The 16,904-nt window shown below is 34.2% G+C and overlaps 1 long non-coding RNA gene across 4 annotated transcripts in view; it reads right to left on the bottom strand.

Annotated features, from left to right (window-relative positions):
- Window positions 1–8,560, bottom strand: part of LOC107521912 — a 75,764-nt gene extending 67,204 nt beyond the window's left edge. For 2 of the 4 annotated variants that reach the window (XR_004951881.1, XR_004951883.1), the window contains exons 1-2: window positions 8,479–8,560; window positions 5,505–5,668 (exon numbers count right to left, since the gene is read on the bottom strand). This is a non-coding gene — a long non-coding RNA (uncharacterized LOC107521912). Of the gene's footprint in view, window positions 1–5,504; window positions 5,689–8,478 lie in introns of those variants that run through there. The other 2 variants (XR_001599684.2, XR_004951882.1) reach the window with 2 other exon arrangements.
- Between the last annotated feature and the right edge of the window lie 8,344 nt (window positions 8,561–16,904).

The following is a 16,904-nucleotide window of genomic DNA, read 5'->3' as shown; positions in this document are numbered from 1 at the left end:
AGCATCCTATTAAGCGCATAGACCCTCATATATCATGTGCCATTGTTGTTTTGCTCCTGAGTGGGTCATTAATTAATCTTCACAATGATGTTTAAGTTGTTAGATTTTTTTGTTCAGTTTTATATAAAAGTGTACCAATTTATTTAAAAATGTTTTAAATCTCATGAAATACTGGTGTCTTTACTGTATCTGATAACTGAAACTTTATAACCTATTTTTTAGTATTTTAACATATGAGAAAACATCAGAAAATATACAGATATCCAGCCGACTCAGCTAAAAGCTGGTTCTTTTCAAATTATTGTATATGTTTTTACTGATTTTTTCCACAGCATGAATCAGATTGTCATCAACAGCAAGCCTACTATGTGAACTTACAGATGAATCAATGTGAAGAGTGAACTTTTATGATTTTATGATTAGTGTCAGCTGGGGCTGACACTAATTCTTTGATATAGACTTCCAACCACAGGTACTATATAATCACATCAATCATTTTTCTTTTCTTAACTTTCACACTAACAAATTTTGAACATTTGATTTCTAGTGCTTTATAGTATTCCAAAAATACTAAGAATTTCTTCAACTTTTTTAATACATGGAGGAAAGCTTGATTCTTAAAGAAACTGTCTTTACAGAGAAAGACAAATAACATATGGTTTCATTTATATGTGGAGTCTAAAAAACAAAATAAATAAACAAACAAAACAGAAACAAACTCATAGATACAGAGAACATTTTGATGGCTGCCAGATGTGAGTGGGGTTTTGGGGAATGAGTGAAAAATGGGGAAAGAATCAAGAAGTATGAATTAGAACTTACAAAACAGTCATGGGGATGTAAAGTATAGCATAGGGAATGTAATATGGTAATAACTATGTATAGTGTCATATCAGTACTAGATTTATAAAACTGATCACTTCATAAGTTATATAAATGTCTAATCACTATGTTGTAAACTGAAACAAATATAATATTGTATATCAACTATAATTGAAAAAATTGAAGAAAAAATTGCTTTTATAGATGATCGAAAACTCTTATTTATAGAACATAAAAAGATTGTAATTAAAAAATGACTAATTACTTTTTATTCAGAAAATACCTATTACCTATATATGAATTAAAAGGCATTGCGTTGAATACAAAATAAATTGAACAAAATTACTGCCTTCATGTAGTTGTCAAGCTAGTAGTGTTGGTTAAACTTGTATAAAATTACTTTTAATGCTGCTACCATGTAATTTCTGTCATAAGGGAGATACTATCTTCTGTTGACTTTTAGAATAAAGTGGTTACTTTAAAGTAAGATTGTATGAAAAGAAAAGGATAACTCTGTGGAACAGGAGACATTTGGAGAAGACCTTCAAAAGTGGTTACAATTTTTAATGTGACAATGAGCAGCAACAGGCCTGAAGAGAATAAGATGAAAAAAGTGAAGAGCCACATAGATTATTCAGGGGTAGACTGGAATCAAAGCACGTAATGTTGTGAATAAAGGACTACGGAATTAAAATATATTAGAAGGTGTAGGTATCTTTTTGAGTTAGTGTTTTTGTTTCCTTTGGATATATTCCTAGATGTATAATTGTTGGATCATTTGGTAGTTCTATTTTTAATTTTTTGAGGAATTTCCATACTGTTTTCCATAGTAGCTGTACTAGTTTACAATCTCACCAACGATGCACAAGGGTCATCTTTTGTCCACACCCATACCAATATTTTTTATCTCTTGTCTTTTTTGATAATGGCCATTCTAACAAGCATGAGGTTATATCTCATGATTTTAATTAGTATTTCCCTAATGACTAGTGCTGTTGAGCAACTTTTCATGGACCTGTTGGGTTTTTTTTTACATATCTTCTTTTGAGAAGTTTAGATTCATGTTCTTTGTCCATTTTTTAACAGAGGGGTTTTTTTTTTTCTTTTTGCTATCGAGTTGCATAAGTTCTTTATGCATTTTGGATATTAACTCCTTATCAAATATGTGATTTACAAGTTTATTCTCACATTCTATATGTAGCTTTTTCATTTTGTTGATGGTTTCTTTGCTGTGCAGAAGTTTTTGTTTGTTTGCTATTTGTTTTTACTTTCATGTAATCTCACATGTTTATTTTCGCTTTTGTTGCCTTTGGTTTTGGTGTCAAATCCAAAAAAAATCATTGTCAAGACCAAGGTCAAGAAGCCCCTGCCCTCAAGCCTTGTCCAATTAGATCTATGCAAGTGCTAGTTCTTCCCTAAATAACAAAGTCTCATTCCTCAGATTTTCTCAATCCCAGAATTCTGAATCGCAATTTGTTATCACCATCTTAACCATAATCATTACAATATTTAACATACGCTGACGTGTCTCATGTCTCTTTATGTATCAGGTACTCTGCTAAGAGCCCTATATAAATTATCTCATTACATTATACAATAGTTCAATAATATTAATTTCAATAACTACGTATTATACACATGAAGAAACTGACACATACAGTTAAACCACTGGCCAGGATAAAAATAAATTGAGGATCCCACTTGAACAAACGTCCAAGTTCAACGTGAAGTCTTTTGGTCAAGACCACTCAGCTACTAAGGTGTGGTGTTGAGATCCAATTTACATTTGACTTTCACTAAGTCTAGTCTCTTAATAAATATGCTATGTTCACTCTCCAGCTCCCCACATTTCTTTATCATTTTCAAAGCCCGACTCTGGCCTGTTGACTCAGCCATTTGCCCAAATGTCTCTATAAGAAATAAGCACTTGGATCTTCTCGATAGGGTGTTTTTTGTTTTTGTTTGTTTGTTTGTTTTTGTCAGAGTTCTATTTTGTAATCACCCCATTTTAGTAATGTTTTGTCAAAGCAATGGTCATTACCTCAAAACTACCAATTCTATTGTACCTCTAAAAAATCCATGCAAAATTTGGCTTTAGAATCTTCCTTAATATATCTCAAACTATGTGTGTGGAATTAAGGGTAGTAAGATAAATTATGTATCTGAATTAGAGAGTATGAATATATAGAAACATTTCTTTGTTTCATTTGCATCCTGATTCAATAAAGTGGCTATTGTAAACTCCTTAAATATGTCTGTTAATTCCCAATACAGACTCTGTCTCACTAAACCTCCCCATTTTGATTACATTAGTACCTCAGTTTCTGTTCCAGTTAGTTTATTAGATCAATAAAGTACAAAAAATTGCTGATGAAACTGTTTGAAATGGCAGATCAAATAACCTGGAAGACTTAAAGGAGATTATGTAGGCTCTAGGCAATCATTTGAGGGAGCTAAATCTCCAGTGGCTTTAGAAAGTTGCAAAAAAAAAATTGATTAACATTCTGGAATATCAGTTGAAGGACATAACAATGTTTAGAAATAATAAAAAAAGATAATGCTAAAAATATCTATTGTAGGAAAGTGGAAGGATTGAGATCAATTCTTTCCCAATGGGAATTATTAAAAATTCAGTTTACTTTGTATAATTTTTGGGAGAGAAAAAACACTTTAATATAGTATATGCATTTACTCTGAAGGTAACAGAAGTTCTAGACTAAAAGAAAAACTAGAAAGCCAATGAGAGTATTTTTCCGTTATAACTTAAAAAAAGAAAGAAAGAAAAAAGAACAAGGTAAGAAGTCAAACATAATAAATAACTCTCAGCTGGTTCATTAAGAACAAAGCTACCTGTGGTGTGCTGTTAAATTCAATCTGAGAAGCCCCAGAAATGTTAGCTACTTTAGATTTAGGCCAAGAAAAGTTCCCTGATTCAACTTTATATTATACAAGACACTTCATTGCAATAACAGAAACTCAACTCAAGCTTATTTTATGTAAAAGATTAATTCATTGGCTCATGTAACTGAAAGTCTTAATACGATTGTACCCAGAGGTTAAAACAATGTCTAAATGCTGATAGTTTTCTCTTTATCTTTAAGCTCTGTGTTCTTCTCTACTGGATTTACTCTGTTAAGCCTTCCCCATGTCACCCTTAAAAGCCTCCAATTCCAAGTCCATTTGAAAGTGAGATACCCTCTTCCCAAGAGTTTGGGCAAAGGTTGTGGAATTAAGGTTAATCGTCTCTGATGGGGTAATGAGTCAATCTTTAAATCAGTTACTTTGGCTAAGGAGATATAATTAGGAGAATAGTAGTCAGGCTTAGAGCCAGAGGTGGATTTAGTTCTCACTCAAACCAGCTGACTAAAGGGAAGGTTGAATCCCATGGAAAATGAGACACAATGCTTGCTAGAAGAAGCAGGGATGGGTACTGGAGAAGCCAAAGCCGCATATGTTCTCTCTTCCTTTCTCTTGTTTTCCTCCTCTAAGTAAAACAGAAACTGATAAGTCTTTGTTTCTTTTCCTTCTGTATTTACACTTCACAACAGCCCACTCAACTAAGAGTAGTTCCTTAAATGGATCATAACATTTTAAATCTGAATTTTTGCACATGCCACTTCTCACTGCCTAGAATGCCTGTCTCTCCTTTATTCACTTGGAGTGCTCTTCTTTACTCTTATAGCATGACCAATTCCATTAATTCTCTGTTTAAGCATCAGTTCCTCAAAGAAGCCTTGGGTTGAAGGCCAGAGACTTTGATTTGCCAGTCACTCTGTTAGATTATAAAACAAATGAAAACCTTTGCCCCACTGCACATGAGAAAGCATTTGCATCACTGGAGACCAGATGCCTAGATCTCATGAGTGTGCTATATTTCAGCATAACCAATACTGAATGAGAACAGAAATGTACCAAAAATGGAGATGGGAAGAAAGGAATACAATCTGACAAGAGTAAGTTATTATGGCTGGAGGGCAATAAACAGAAAAGTTTGTTGGAGAGTGAAAAGTTAGAAAGACAGTAATGCCACACTGGGTCTTTGTAACACTGATGACTATCCGTAATGTACCTTTCCTCTCTTTTAAGAAAAAAAAAGAAAACATTTAAAAAAAAGAAGAAGAAGAAGAAGGAGAAAAACAATTTCAGGTTCTTTTTGTAGGCGTTTCCAAACCATCACTCTTGATTGTGTTCTAAAATTTTTAATTAGCATAATGTTAAGTGAAGGCAATGATTTAAATACTCATTTGTTTGTTTGCATTTTGTTTTTGGCTCTTTTTAAGGCAAAGTTCTTCACGTAAAGTAATGAGAATCCAGCTCTTGCTATCTGGTATGCTCTTCTCTCTGTATTTGCTTAGCTAACTTTCATTCAACTTAAGGTGTCATCTCACATGTCATTTTCCCTAAAAAAGCTTTTCCCTGAACAATTTATAAAATTTTGGTCCATCTGAAATGCTCTCTCATAGCTTATTGCATTTTTTCTCACTCATCACACATTTTTACTTGGAAGATATGTGTTTTATGTCTGTCCCCTTCCCAGGCTGTGAGCCCGACGAAGGCAGCGTCTACGCCTGCTTTGCTCCCCTGCACAATGTTCAGAGTTTAGCCTCATTCTGTAAAAGTCCCTCAACAGATATCAGTGGAACAGATAAACACAACTCATCCTTAAGACTCAGCACCCACACCTGAAACTCCAGGTAGCCATACTTGATGCCTCCAGCCCGTGGATGCCCTTGTTCTCTGTCGCCATGGCAATCTCTAGATCCCGCTATCATAGCACATATTCCATTCTGCTGGATCCGTTATTATTATTTTTCCCTCATCTGCTAGAGAATGCCTAACATAGTGCCTGGAATACAAAGAGCACCAGAGTGAGTGTTGTTGAATGAATTAATAAATGAACACAATAATGAATATGCCCTATACCCACAGCATCCCCAGGTACTATACTTGGTGCCACCTCCTGGCTGAAGATCCAAGGAACTGCTATGTTGAGCCCTCTGAAATGCACTCTTTGCTTGGAAAGGATATTACCCAGAGACAAAAGATGCAATTATAATAGCCTCTTCTTTTAAAATATTTTTAAAGGTAAGCTTTTAGCGTCCTCACTAATTTACGCAGTGAGAAAATGCTTTTAGCCACTTGATTCTAAATTTTTTCGATGTGACAATCTAACAGTGTCATTACCTACATACACTTCCCATCATGTGAATGAAAACTGAATAGCTGACACCATCCTCGTGATTCCAGTATGATCCAGTAACTTTCACATACATTAAGTGAGCGTGATTCATAACAAACACCTCAGGAGTGCTATGACCTCTCTTGAAAATAAATGATAATAGAAAATCCAGATCGAGGCCTCCAGGTCCATTTCAATGAAAGGGATGAGACTTATCTATTCATGACTACAAATTCTCTTTTTACTTGGGATCTGGAAGAGACTTCTACGCCTTTGAATATAAGAGAACAGCTTTCATGACTAAGAAAGTATACTTTTAGTAGCAGCTAAGAATACATGTGCATCGTGTGTGTATATGTGTTTGTCTGTGTACGTGTGAATGATTGGGTAATATACCGACCTCATATATGGCTGACATATACAATCTAACATAAATAGTATATATGTATAAAATAAACTACCTTTTCATTCAACAGATATGTATCGAACCCTATTATGTACCAGCAGCCACTGTTCTAGCCCCTACAAGTGCAATGGTGAACATAGCATGGGGAGTTCTTATTTTTATGGAGTTAATATTATAGCAGAGGAAGATCAAATAAATAAATAAATAAATACGACTGAAGAAGCTTTACAAGAGGTTGAACAGGATAATATGGTAACTAGGGAGAAAGAGCCCTTTAAATATACGGAATATTTTAATGAAAATCTAGAACATTTTTAAACAAACACAGTAATCTAACCACCTCATTTTTTAATGATCCTTTGGTTAAGGGTTCTTCCGTGTTTAAGTGTTTAAATAGTCAATATTTTAATTAACTCTAGTATATTTTTTAAAAAATTAGATGATTGCAAAGTTCAGATTTTTCCAAAACTGCAGAATACTAATAGGAGACTGCTATTTATGTGTTTTTTTTTTTAAATAAAGTCATTCTTAAGTGTGTCTCTGATTAGAATCATCTGAGATCTTTTTGTAAAATATAGAATCTGGTTGCCCATCTTCAGATCTACCGAACCACATTGTTGTGAATGAAATCTGTGAATATATGTATTTAAAAGCTTCCAAGGTAATTTTGATACTTGGCCAGGTTAAGATCTGTTCCATGTGGGCATATAAAGAAAATATTCAGAACAGCACTTTCCAGATTCAGGTAAACAAACTTACTCAGTTTTGTAAAAATGCAGCTTACATTTCCCAGCCTAGAGATTGATTCACTAGGTTTAGAGAGCTGTTTGTCCAGCTTTTATCAAACCCCCTAGAGAATTCTGATGCACAAATAAATTTTTGCAAGTCATTGTTTTGAAGAAAATATATTAGGCAGAAAAATTGCCTACAGTACAATTTTTTCAGCAAACCTGGAGTAGACTACCAGAACATTTTCAAATAACTTCTTTTGAATAAATGCTGTAGAATGTCAATAACTAATATGGCTTCATAAGAAAATTCTGCTTTGGAAGAAACAAGAATATATGTTTATACTATCTGAGAGAAAAGTATATTTGGCTAGCTGGTTTTCAGGAGTATTTCTGGTTATTCATTTAAATGATAAAAAGAAAGTTTCTATCTACGCATGAAAGAGGAGAGTTTTGGATTCTTCTTACATTAGTCCTATAATAATTATTGAGCATGAAGATTAATTATGAGAATTTGGCCCCCATTTGGACATAAAATTTGTCTACTTTATTTTCTCATGTTTGTTTTCCTATTACTTGGAAAAAAATAATTTGCTCCCCTCCCTTTTCTTAGCCATTCTTTGTTCCCTATTCAATTTTATTTTTCTCAATAAATGACTCACACCTATTGGAACATCCCAAGATGGGAACGGCAGAAGGAAGGGGTTTAAATGAAAGGCATCGATGTTGGACCAGTTATAAAAATTAATGAAGGGAAAATGTGCAAATGGTCAGGAAAGAAGTGGCTTTCTCACAGCACTCAAACAAGAGCAGCGATGTCTGCATGGGAATATACATCACAGCAGCTTCATGTGAATATGAGGTTTTTGTCACACCCCAGGTATCTGGCTTTGGCGTAGGCAGGTGAGTGGAGGGTGCTCAATGGAAAGGAAGAGAAGAAAGAGAGAATGTAGCACAGTCTAAGTTCACTGGAAAGCAAACACATTATAAACCTATAGCAATTTAAACTGTATGGCATTGAGTAAGACTTGACCTACAGCTCAATAAAAGAAAACAGAGTTTCTAGAAAAATATCTGATTATATATGAAAATAAAGGAGGTATTGCAATTCATTTTCACATAGATTATTGCAAGAATCAGAAATCAGGTAAGACAAAGCAATGCTCTATATTACTAAAAATACTATCAAACATTAAGAAAAAGAGGTAGACCCTTAGAGATGAACTTGGAGAAGAACTTAAAAATTGTGGGTCCTTATGCCATTTTTTCATCATGACTTTGGGACCATACATCTTAAACTCACAAAATAATTCAAATCTTTGAGAGCATCCCCTTGCAATTACCATTCTTCAGGCTTTTTTCTCTCTCCGAAGCTCCATTCTGGGAAGCCAAATTTCTATTCTGGGAAGCTCTGATTTCTTTACTATAGAACCAAAGAAGAGAAAAAAGATAGGTATTAATGTATCCTTTCTCATTAAACAGTTACTTTCAGAAAAAAAAAAATATTTGCATTTATCTCAGGTTGATGATCTTAATACAATGCATCTCAGATTGTAAATACACCCTAAATTTGGTAAAGTTTTTTTTATTATGATGATTATGAAATAAAATACTAAAAAATCCCACTAGATATTACTAGATATTACCTAGTAAATATATAGCATACTCATCGATATCTATCAACAACACTATTTTGAGGTTTATACTGAGCACAAACTTATTGCTTAGTTTAAATAGTAGAAATTATTTCGCATATCTAGGAATGCTGAGAATCATTTAATTTCTCAGACATAGTTTTCCAAAATGGCAAGAGAGTGATATTTCTAAGGAAGATGGCTTTAAGCGGTTCTGAAGCAATCACTATTTCTAGTTTTGAACTGAAATGAAGCCAAAAACACAAGTTTATTATAGGCCATTGCCAAATGAATTGGAGAAAATAATCCACTGCAAAAAAAAAAAAAAATCCACATTATGTTTGTTTATGTTCCTACAGCATCATATCGATGCATAAAGCCTGACACATTTAGGTATATTGTCTTCATCTGAGCATTCCATCATTCCAGGCACCGATAAACATGTGTAAATTATTAAAGGGCAATATTTATCCTAGGTTTCTCTCTTCTTTTGGTAGATACAAATATAACAAGCCTTGTTTTTTATAATTTATGTTATTATTTGATTTTAAAAATACATGTTCTATTCATTGTTGCAGGACACTGCTGTGCATAATCAACAGTTAATTCAAAACTTATTCAACCAGAATATTTTAAAAAGGTAATTAGTAAATGGTTCTATAACTGAATTTTCCCCCAGTGGCTTGAAGGCAAAAGAGAAAATATTTATAATTAAATACATAGTTATTTTGAAAAGTGTTCTTTCTGTGATACTGTTTCTCCAGTTCTAACAAAAATGCTGCTAATGATACTGCTCTTTAAAAGTCAACATCAAACACATTATTCAAATATAATTTCTAACTATTGTCATGCTCTATTTAATCCTCTCATTTTTCTGAATATAAAGGCTGAATATGCTAACAACATAGTCCTTCTATCTGATATATCCAACAAATAAAGCAATCTTCCTGGAAAATTTCTTATACAAGCAAATGATCAAGCCTTCATTATTTTTTTAAAACAGTTTTCAACTTCTATTTGGAAAACCTAGATAAATTTTTTAAATCCCTTTTTATTTTATTGGTTTCTCACTCTTTCGAAACTCCCAAAAGTCTAAGAATAAAAAAATGAAAATCTACTTCATTAACTAATATATGTATCAACTGTGACTATCTATATTGGAGAACATTGTTTCATCTCTTTTATCAGGTTTAGAATGGATTGAAATTTAATTGAAAAAGTATTTCAGAAGAAAGTTGGTAGAACAAGGTTAAAATAGGTTTTTGAGGATATAAAGTAGCATTATTATATTTTGGAAAAGAGCCCTAATTCAGGAAAACTTTTCTATTGATTAAAGAACATATGAAAACTTTATTTACATAAAACCCGACTACAAAGAGGAAAAACAAATAAATCTTCAGCAGACCCACTTTACTTAGCAGGTGAAGAATTATTTGCGATTTTAGCCTTTAATGCCCCCTATTCCGTGACTGACGTCTTCAAGTGCTCTTTACAAGATTCTTTGTTGACAGACTAGGTCCTGCCTTGCTCTTGTTTGTGTTTCTCTCTCCACCCATTTTCCCTTTCTTCTCATTTCCATGTTCTAAAATCTTCCACATCCGCTGACATCATTGCAAAACCTTCTTCTTTCAGGTTGCCTTCTTGGCTGCTGGACTGACACCTAGAGCCCAATTTTTATGTATTATGGTTATGCATATGTTTGTTCTATCTATTCATCAATATTTTAAGCTTTTGAAGCCATAGATGTATCTGATTCATTCTTGTAGTTCCTATAATACAATTATTTTCATGAAATGAACATGTTACCTTGAATGCATTTTAATAGGACCATAAAATTTTGATTAAATGTATCCTGACCCCCTACAGCTAGAGCCAGTCCTCATATACAGGTACCTGCAGAACTAAACTCCGACTTGAAAAAAAAAAAAATCTCAGTTACTGTGATAGAATCAAATGTTGAATTGTTTCAAACTATTGTCAAAATCTCACTTAATGGGATTAAAGGTAAATCACCAAGAAAAATGAGAGGAAAGAAAAAAACATATCTGAAGTTCATGACAATATTTCGAAGTGATTTTAAAAGATATAGTACTACATAAAGGGTCTATGAAACTCTAACTGCCATACCAATAGTTTCTTATTCAGAGGGGATAGTAGGAATGGAGGTTATTGTTTCTTCAGTACTTGCTCTATGGCAAACACATGCTAAACACCCTATTTATAATTTCATTTATCATACTATGGCCCTAGATTACTGGCAGTAATTTATAATACTCTTATGCAATATTGTGAGCATGCCCATTTAGTAGAAGAGAAAACTGTGACAGAGAAATTTCACACTCACTAGATATGCTTCTTCCCAATTCCCAATGCACCTGCAGAAAGCATGGCTGTGTGACTTGTTCTGGACAATGGGCTATGTGTGGAAATGATGGAGACTGCTCCAAATATTTAGAATGGGTGTGAGGAGTCTGCTAAGCTCTTTCTTCCTCTGGAAGCTATCGGATAAGATGATACTGTCACAAGATTGAGCCACACTGATGAGCTGAGCTACGGGGACAGTTCAGTTGCCTTGGAGTTGTCAATGATCTGCATCAGATTAGATGAACAAGAAATATATCTCTCTTGTATTAAGCCACAAAAAATAGGGGTCTCGTTTGTTGCTACAACACAATCTAGCCTACCCTAACTCATACTTGGAGGCTCCAAAATGTTTTGTACGTTGTAATTTCGGAAAGAAAGCTGAGTAATTTTGAGAAAAGTTCAGTTTTATGCAATTTTGCACAGCAAGTTTCTTGCAAGCAAGTGGTTACAAGTAGTTTCTCCTGACTAGGACTGCTTATAGCACATACGCAGCATCAACAAAACATCTTTAGCTTTCTTTGGTGAAACCAGTGAACAGTGCCTTAGCCAAAGTCACTCTGTGAAGGTTGGATTTGAGGAAAATTAATGCTCTCTGAAGTGGCACATCACCCTTATAAGATCCTCTCTCTTCTGGTAAGTACAAAGTCAAGGGGCATAGAAAGATTTCAGACTTAATTCTTTGACTACTGCTGAGCTCAGGTTCCAGCTCTCTGTGAGAACATCTATGCTAGATGGGAAGTCTAACTTCCAGAATAAATGTTAAGGTGCCGAGGCCTTACTACTTTCCTTTCGATGTGTCCTTATTATAAATCTACAGCAACAAGAATAATCTGGCCTTGTCTCTTCTTAGAAACAATAAAGAGCCTAAGCAATAAAGATATCTATTCCTTTTCTAAACAGCATGCTTTCTGAGACTGAAACAATACTGGTACGCTCATTAACTAAGATGTCCCATGAAATTATAGCCTAAATACGTGGGACTTTTTAAATGGTGTTTCACAATCATATCTCCTAAAATGAATATCAATTTATATGTAGATTTCTTAAGATGAATGTCAATATATAGTTACCTGGAAAAAGATATTTCAGCACAAATGACAATTAATGAACTAAGAAACATCATGAATTGTGTTGCTTTTCAAACTTCCAATTTTCGTGTGTGTGGGTTTATATCAGAAACTAAAGGAATTGTTGCCTTTTTTCACAAGAAAGCCCTGTTTATCTTTAAAAAGACAGCTTTGCATGCAAAAATCTTGCAACTAAAATGACCTAGAAGAACATGTGCTTCTTAGCATACTAATTGTTTTTGCCATGAGGAGGGAGAAATACCTTGTAGCTGGCTTTGCATTTCCTAAACTACATATGTTGACACCCCACATCCAGGAGGGAAATTCACTTAATGTGCTTTGTAACTTTCAGAAATGATTACACAGTGGATCTGAAGGTACTACTATGCTTTCAGCATGGAGCTTTGAAACTGCAGTAATTGTTTTTATAGATATATGACTGCTCAATTGAAAAATACCTGGAGAAGTGAGGAGAATTCAAGGTTTTGGGTATATGGTAAGCTAGACTAGTTACTAAAATCCCATTAAAAAAAACCTTTTAATTAATATTACTGGGTTTCTGAAAACATTCAGATAGAAGTTATAGATATCAAGACCTCATTAAAATGATAGGTTTACTGGGATTGGTATACAAAGTTATACACATTGGGGAAAAGATTAAAAACCCAACGGCTTACTTCTTTGTTCATGAAAAGGTTAATGCCGGCTTTAGTAGATTTAAAAATCCCCATCCCCCTCCCATTTAGGACACTACAATCCAGAGAATAGCTGGTGCTCCCATCTGCACGTGATGGATTTAACAATTCCGCCTGTACGGAATCCATTCCTACTGCTATTGGTGAGAGAACACATTTCAAAATGATCTTTCCCAACCCCAGTTCGTGTAATTTATCTGACAGTACATCTTGTTCAAGGGGATGGTACATTAGCCAGGCTTGTAAATCTGAGGGCCTCATCCCCTCGTCTAAATGATCAGCTCAGCTTCAGAAACATAATCCAACTCGAACTAACGAAGTTCAATTCCAAGACATTTGTTGCCATAAAAAAGAGAGACACTAGTAGACCTAGAGCTTGGAAAATGGATTCTCTGAGAGTGAAGCCAACACAAAAGAAAATGTCAAAAGGTAGAGAAAGAAATTATTCTTGACATCACTTAAAACCCTAGATCCAGCTACTACTAGGCTACCTAAAGCTGTTCAGTGACTTGAGCCACCAAAAGCCCCTATTTTGCTTAATTCAGTTTGATTTCAGCTTTAGTCTCTTTTATTTGTGTTTAAGTTGCATGCAACCAAACAAAGTCTGGCAAATAAAGTTATACTTTCCTATTATGATTTTTGGTATGGTCTGAAATCAGCCTACTGCATGACAGAAGACCCACTGCTATTGACCACATTGATTTTCCTCTGGCTTGCCAAAAATGGTGTACCTCCTATTTTCTCTTTTATTTATTCACTGAGGAAATTTTTGAGGTCTGCTATGTGCAAGTAGTACAAGTCTGCAAAATGTCCTGACCCTCACATAGTTTTATGTCTAGTGAGGGAGGCAGAACATGTTTCATGATAAATGGGACTGGACAGCAAATGTTGCTATGGGGAGCACAAGAGCACGCAGGAGAGCTCATAACTCAAATTTAGGGGCTCCATGAAGGTCCCTAGAAGAGGTGGCATATTAGCCTAAAGGGACATGTAGAAGTTGTCAGGAGTAGACAAAGATACACTCAGCAACTGTGTACACAAGAGAAACTCACTGACAACCAGAGAGAAGAAACCTTCAACAGAACCTTAAATATATATTTAGGGAAGTTTCTCCATTAAAAATTTAAATAGGCAGATGTCTCTGTAATACACGTATTTGGCTGATTTTCGAAATATACTTTGCTCTCTAGGCAAAAACATCATTTAGATTCTGAATTACAGCATTTAAGTACAAAGGGATTAAATTTGGCAGATAATTAATTAGTTTTTTTATACAACTATCTCATATCCCTATCAACAAAAAATTATACAGTATACAATGAACATTTAATTTATAAATAGCTCATTGTTGTTTTAACCAGTGCTCAAAAAAAGAATATTGACGACCCTGCTACCACACGGCTTAAGGCTGTATCATCCACATTCAGTTCAAAAGACAGTTATGACAGACGGAGACAAAAATGACATGGACTTGCAGTAATCTGAAAATGACCTTATAGGTTTGTAAATTTATAAACTATTTTCACTTAAAGAATTTTAAGAAGCAACATAGTCATTTCATTCCTTCATGTATCATTTCTTGGACAGATGGAAGAAAGCCAAATAATCACTAACAATCCATCAGCCACATAATGGAATTCGTGCTTTAACACACAGACTAAATAATGGCTTGCACTTAGAAAATGGGCTTTTTAAACGGACTATTTATAGTTCTCCTCTATATTTTAAAGATATTTCTTTGGAAGGTTTTAAACACTGTATAATTGGTTTGGTAGGTAATACAGTACATCATGCTTGGCTTTAGGGCAAACAAAACAAACAAACCAACTAGTCTAGGAATAAAACTCCCAAGTAGAGTAAGAGAAAAAGGGACTGAGAAACTTCCTGGAAACAAAACGAAACTGGCATATTCCAGCCTCAGGCAGTCGCGGAAGGCATAAAGAAAACCAGAGAAGCTCAGGACAGGTGCAACTCAGTTGTGTAATGACTACAATTTCCTTTACTTTGAAGGGAATATGAATTAAACTTTATAGGCATCACTGGCAAATGTAAAAGACGTTACAAAACCAGCCACCATTCTCTACAGGCTGATCCATGTAAATAGTAGGCATTATATACACGAAACTACCCACCCACAGTGATGGAGAAATGAGACTCAGCATGGCAGGAAATGTGTTCCTTGAAAGGAAATGAGAACATAGAGTAGTAGACAACTCTACGATTTTAGAAAATGAGTATTTCTTTTGATTATGAGTTAATCTAACCCTCTACCATTACAATTGCAGAAAGATAGTGACTTAAGCCTTATTTCATCACTTAGCGCATTAAGGCAGAGAAATTCCATAGGGAAAAAATAAGTTCTATGTAAATTATATAAATTATTACAGTCATCTTCCACTTTGTCTTGAACGTGGAGAATTGACCTAACTATCACAGATTTTGGTTTCACTCTTAGTAGCTAGCTGACTCTTTTTTAATGACTCACTCAGCTTATCCTACATTATACACTGTTCAAAACAGTATTGGCCTTGATTAGCAAGAGTACAGTTCAGTAGCACATGCAGTAAGTTTCCTGAAAATTAAAGTTTAACATCAAGAAAAGTAACAAATCATCAATACCAGTTTAGCCGGATTCACAGATAGCAAAACGAAATAATTTCTTTTCCCACAAATAGGTCAGCTTTCAAAATAAAATGTTTTGTATGATCCTGAGGAGGTAATCAATGTATTCATTTGTTTAGCAATATTTTTATTTCTATTGAAGGCAAAGAGATTAAGAAAACTGTGATGTTTTCCTCCATCATGGTTTTCTATTTATGTACTGAATCTATACTTGGAGACAATTTAAGCTACATTAGGGTTACTAGGTAATAGTCAGTAGAAAGCTTCTTGGCTAGGTAAAATAGGCTTATGTCTATATATATATATATATATATATATATATAGAGAGAGAGAGAGAGAGAGAGAGAGATACACACACACACATATACACACACATATACGTATATACACACGTATATACACATATACATATATATATACATACATACATATATCTGTGTGTGTGTGTGTATATATATATATATATATATATACACACACACAAACACACACACACATACACACATATATGTGTATATATTTATATATATAAAACTTCATAAGTGGCAGGTGCCGAGAAACCTGGAAAATGTAGGGAGCAGAAACAATTGGATAATCATTTTAGGCCATCCTTCCATAAACTGTTCAGTTTTCCAGGAGAAAAACCTCATAGTTCATGCCTATTTCTTGGCTGGTCAAACATAGGTACTTTGTTTAAAGGTCCCCAAAAGATTATAATGTTATAAGGATACACAGTAAGGGAGAGAACTTATAATTGGATATCTGGCCTATAACTTACCAATATCCTTTAATAAACTTATTTCCTACTATAATCATTCATAATTTATTTCTCTCGCAATTTCAAAGGCTGATTAACCTACTTTTATACCAGTACAACTATATTGTACATGCCTGCAATGTATCAGGTGACACATAATATAAATTGAGAATTGAAAATTGAATCAAATTAGGTCATTGCATTCAAGGCGCTATGAATATAAATAGAAAAGACAACTAAGTTCGCAGTACAACAAGGGCAATGCTAACTGCATGTGGCTAGGGGAATTTTGGTGAAGCAATTTGTGATATTCTATAAGAAAGAGAAAATAGATCTTTAGTCATAAAAACATTATGGGGTCCACCCTGCATACCAGACTGAGTGTTCACTCTTAGAAAGCAAAAGTAACTGTCTGTGAGTCGATCATTAAGTCAAATTTGAGGTTGACCACTTTTTTGTTTGTCACAGTATTGCTGGTTCACTCCTATTTGTCAGATTATTCTCCCATCCACTGTAGAAAAGGGAATCACTTTATTAGTGTGTTAGTGTGTGTGTGTGTGTGTGTGTGTGTGTGTGTGTGTGTATGCCCGCACATGCAGGAATATTTTTTCCCATATGTAAATGCACCTT

Source organism: Rousettus aegyptiacus, unplaced genomic scaffold, assembly GCF_014176215.1.
Source record: "Rousettus aegyptiacus isolate mRouAeg1 unplaced genomic scaffold, mRouAeg1.p scaffold_m13_p_7, whole genome shotgun sequence".
In the NCBI taxonomy this organism is placed as follows: Eukaryota; Metazoa; Chordata; class Mammalia; order Chiroptera; family Pteropodidae; genus Rousettus; species Rousettus aegyptiacus.
Note: the sequence above shows the minus strand (reverse complement) of the source record. Positions and strands in the feature narration are given on the sequence as shown.